Source organism: Emys orbicularis (genome assembly GCF_028017835.1).
Source record: "Emys orbicularis isolate rEmyOrb1 chromosome 3 unlocalized genomic scaffold, rEmyOrb1.hap1 SUPER_3_unloc_1, whole genome shotgun sequence".
Lineage (NCBI taxonomy): Eukaryota > Metazoa > Chordata > Testudines > Emydidae > Emys > Emys orbicularis.
Window position 1 is genome coordinate 238,602 of NW_027045129.1, and position 5,443 is coordinate 244,044.

Here is a 5,443-nt window from a genome sequence, read left to right on the forward strand (position 1 = left end):
GACTTCAGCAGCATGAAACAGGCAAAGGTCATCAAGACTGTATGGTGAAATGGTTTGACCTTCGGTCAGGCATAGTAAACCGTACATCTATTGACCAACTCGAATTGCAGGCTTTTCTGAAAGAAAGAGATTTCTGGAGAAATGTTGTCAAACGCATGGTTGATGTCGTTATTTTCTTGTCCGAAAGAAACTTGGCATTTCGAGGAAGTAATGAAAAGCTCGGCGATCCTTCGAATGGCAACTTTTTGGGACTGTTTGAATTGCTTGCAAAGTATGATACTGTCCTCAGCGAACTTTTACAGAGGATTAAGAAGGCAGAGACACATGTTCAGTACCTCAGTCCACAGATCCAAAACGAGCTGATTCAACTTGTTGCCAGTAACATCCAAGAGGCCAACATAGCGCAGCTTAAAAAAGCAAAATATTATTCAGTTATTTTGGACTGTACTCCCGACGTGTCACATGAAGAACAGATGTCTGTGGTGTTACGCTTTGTTGAATGCAACGGTGAAGATGGTGTCAATATTCTTGAAGCATTTGTTGGTTTTTTTAATGTTCATGATACAACTGGCGAGGGCTTATTGGAAGCGTTTCTTGAAAAGGCAAACAACTTAGGAATAGACATTGCTGACATGAGAGGCCAAGCTTATGATAACGGCGCAAATATGAGAGGAAAGAATAAAGGAGTTCAAGCCCGCATGCTAGAAATAAATGACCGTGCCTTGTATGTACCATGTGGAGCTCACACTTGGAATCTTGTGATCTCAGACGCGGCAAAGTCATCGAAATATGCCGTTGACTTTTTCGGTCTGATTAACAGAATATACGTTATCTTTTCTTCTTCACCTTCACGTTGGGATATACTTCAAGAACATATGCCAATATCTGTTAAAGGGTTATCGGACACTCGGGAGTCAAGAATTGATGCTGTGAAGCCATTGCGTTATCACCTTGAAGAATTGTGCAATGCTTTGTCATCTTTGCGAGAATATGCGCTCGAAAAGAAAGATGGCAATACAGCAACAGAAGCTGGTGCGCTTTTAGACCATGTTACTACGTGGCCTTTTGTTCTGACTGTGTACACGTGGTACGATATACTATTTCACGTCAATAAAACCAGCAAATTAATTCAGTCACCAGATGTGTCAATTGACGTACTGCAGGCAGAAGTCGGTGCTACAAAGAAGTTTTTGGAAGACTATCGAAATACAGGATATATCTCTGTGGTCACAAATGCACGTGAAATAGCAGAGCATATGGGTATTGAGCAGGTGTTTCCAGAAACCAGGGTGCGACGTAAGAAGAGAATGTTTGATTACGAATGTGCTGATGATTCGAGTCGTCTTTCTGCCGAAGAAAAATTCAAATCGCAGTTCTTTCTTGTTCTCACTGATCAGGCCATATCTTCTGTTTCGTCGCGATTTGACCAACTCGTGGAGTGGTATAAGTTGTTTGGATTTCTGTACAACGCTAACAGCCTGAAGCAGTGTCACAGAGAAAATGAACTGGAGAATCACAGCAAAAATTTTGAAAGAAAAATGGGAGACATTGATGCCAACGAACTCATAATGGAATTGAATCGTTTTATTTATGTCATCGAGAAAGAGAGAGGACTTGTCACGGCAAACAATTTTTTAACGTACATATACAAGAACAGCCTTCAGGAAATATATCCGAATCTTTGCATTTGCATCAGAATTCTTCTGACCACACCAGTTACTGTCGCTGGTGCTGAAAGGAGCTTCAGCAGAATGAAACTGATCAAGAATATCCTGCGCTCAACCATGACAGATGACAGGCTTTCTGCGCTTGCAGTTATCTCAATCAAAAACAAGATTGCCAGATCTCTGGACTATGACGCATTGACTAACCAATTTGCGGAGAACAAGGCTCGAAAGAAGCGCTTTGCGTAAATACGGAATACGTGTACACTGTAGGCCTATGTATACATAATATGAACCCTGTATATTGTATAAAATAAATACCGCATTCCAGTTTCTGCATTGTAAGGGGCCCCGCCCGGACATATGTTCGGAGGGGGCCACGTGCTTTGTTGCTACGGCCCTGGTCCCAATGCTGCAAAGTGAGTGTTCCCAAAGGAAGGTGCTTGCTAGGCCGTCAGTATGTCTGCTCTTCTCTAGTCAGCCCACTTGACAAGTTTGATTGTCCTTGGTCTGGCTCCCATCCCCTCTCCAAGGGTTGCAGCTGTCTGGAGGTGCTTGCCTTCCTTGCCTTCCTTATTCACACCTCATTCATTCAACAGGGCAAAAAGACATTTTTCTTTTACCTTAATTATACTACCTTAGGGGCCCGCTATAACATATTACCAAAGTTCAATACAAAGTCATATAAAAGTTATACAAAAATGCATTGATTGACTGCTGTGTGCAGTAATATGGTGAGGGGGGTGTTTCGGCCCTCAGCTGTTTTCTTTGGAGTAATATAGCCCTCGCCGCTTTACGAGTTGTGCAGGCCTGGACTAGATGATCACAATGGTCCCTTCTGGCCTCAGAATCTATGAATCATCAGAGAGGCCCAAGTACTGAATATGCTTGGAGACTTAACTCAGCCCTACAAGTTCTCCCTCCTGGTGAGGGTTGAAGTACATGGGCAGGGCAGTGTAGGCCACTGCTGCTCATGTGTACCTTTTCTGTTCATTAACAGAGGACTCCTTTTGTCTCTAGGCCTGTCAGTTCAGCACTTTTTACCAGCACTAAATTCTTTTGGGGAAAGAAAAAAAAAGAGAGAGAAAAAGATACATCTAAAACACAAGCTCAGATGAAAAATGCTCTGCAAGTGTTTTGTTCTTCCTGCAAACCACAAGCTGCTACATGTGCCTAGGCCTTGTTAAGGCCTGTAGGCATGATACAAGCCTTTCATAACACATACTTCTCTCTTGAAAAGCTTACCCAGCAGACTGGTCTTTCACTACCCATCAATTTCTACAATATTTAGAAAGAAGGAAACCCCAGCCACAAGTCTAACCTCCAACCTAGACTCTTTTCTGTTTGTTAATAGTGAATTATACTTTTTGGATACTCTAAGTTAAAATAACCCCTTAAATATGAAGTTAAACCTTAAATAATAAAAGATCAGTACACTGGTCTACAATTTTTGAGAAGTCGTCTGCTTCAGAGATAAAATGTGCTATTTATTATATATTTTGATGTGCTGAATTGAAATATGACAATTAAAACAACTGATTGGCTACTGTTTCTAAGATATTTAAGTTTTTACATTTTATGTCTATGTATATTGTGTAGATAGTAGAGTTTTAATCATAAATTGTAAACCTAGGTCTTTTCATGTGTTTATGGTTGCTTTACATGATAATATTTCACCTGTCCTGTTTATGGAACACTTTAAAAATCAGAAAAGGGTTATATAAATAAAATTTATTATGAAACAAAAGGCAAAAAACTATTATGTACATAGTTTAGTCCTATTCAGGGTCTACTCGGCGCTTCTTGGCTTGTCTCTTGAATTCATTAAATGGAGCATCTCTTGTCACTGTCCAGCAATAGTCTGCAAGCATTGATGGGCTCCATTTGCCCTGATAGCGTTTCTCCATTGTTGCAATCTCCTGGTGAAATCGCTCGCCATGCTCGTCGCTCACTGTTCCGCAGTTCGGTGGGAAAAAAATCTAGCTGAGTGTGCAAAAAATGTATCTTTAGTGACATGTTGCAACCAAGGCTTTTGTATGCCTTGAGGAGGTTTTCCACCAACAACCTGTAGTTGTCTGCCTTGTTGTTTCCGAGAAAATTTATTGCCACTAACTGGAAGGCTTTCCATGCCGTCTTTTCCTTGCCACGCAGTGCATGGTCAAATGCATCATCTCGAAGAAGTTCACGAATCTGAGGACCAACAAACACACCTTCCTTTATCTTAGCTTCACTTAACCTTGGAAATTTTCCACGCAGGTACTTGAAAGCTGCTTGTGTTTTGTCAATGGCCTTGACAAAGTTCTTCATCAGACCCAGCTTGATGTGTAAGGGTGGTAACAAAATCTTCCTTGATTCAAGAAGTGGTGGTTGCTGAACACTTTTCCTCCCAGGCTCCAATGACTGTCGGAGTGGCCAATCTTTCTTGATGTAGTGGGAATCTCTTGCACGACTATCCCATTCGCAGAGAAAACAGCAGTACTTTGTGTATCCAGTCTGCAGACCAAGCAAGACAGCAACAACCTTCAAATCGCCACAAAGCTGCCACTGATGTTGGTCATAGTTTATGCACCTCAAAAGTTGTTTCATGTTGTCCTAGGTTTCCTTCATATGGACTGCATGACCAACTGGAATTGATGGCAAAACATTGCCATTATGCAGTAAAACAGCTTTAAGACTTGTCTTCGATGAATCAATGAACAGTCTTCACTCATCTGGATCGTGAACGATGTTGAGGGCTGCCATCACACCATCGATGTTGTTGCAGGCTACAAGATCACCTTCCATGAAGAAGAATGGGACAAGATCCTTTTGACGGTCACGGAACATGGAAACCCTAACATCACCTGCCAGGAGATTCCACTGCTGTAGTCTGGAGCCCAACAGCTCTGCCTTACTCTTGGGTAGTTCCAAATCCCTGGCAAGGTCATTCAGTTCACCTTGTGTTATGAGGTGTGGTTCAGAGGAGGAGGATGGGAGAAAATGTGGGTCCTGTGACATTGATGGGTCAGGACCAGAAGTTTCATCCTCTTCCTCTTCCTCGTCTGACTCAAGTGAGAATGATTCTGGTGCATCAGGAACCGGCAGTCCTTCTCCGTGGGGTACTGGGCGTATAGCTGATGGAATGTTTGGATAATGCACAGTCCACTTTTTCTTCTTTGACACACCTTTCCCAACTGGAGGCACCATGCAGAAGTAACAATTGCTGGTATGATCTGTTGGCTCTCTCCAAATCACTGGCACTGCAAAAGGCATAGATTTCCTTTTCCTGTTCAACCACTGGCGAAGATTTGTTGCACAAGTGTTGCAGCATATGTGTGGGGCCCACCTCTTGTCCTGATCTCCAATTTTGCAGCCAAAATAAAGGTGATAGGCTTTCTTAACCATAGTGGTTATACTGCGCTTTTGTGATGCAAAAGTCACTTCACCACAAACATAGCAGAAGTTATCTGCACTGTTCACACAAGTACGAGGCATCTCTGCTCACTTTGGCTAAACAGAAATGTGTCCCTTTGCAAAATCAAACACTGAGAAATAAGAGAGCACGACACTGTATGATTTCTAGAGCTGATATAGGGCAATTTGTTCAGCAGAGTGATGTAAGCTTTGTTATGATTGCATCATCCATGACTTCTAGGAATAACATGATGCAATTCCATATCATGTATGATGCAATACCAGCTTCAGATTGCATCATTCATTGTTTTGCCTAAAAAGCAAGTACTGTCCAAACCCAGTCATAGATTTATTCATAGATCCAGTCAAAGATGTATTTTAGTCAT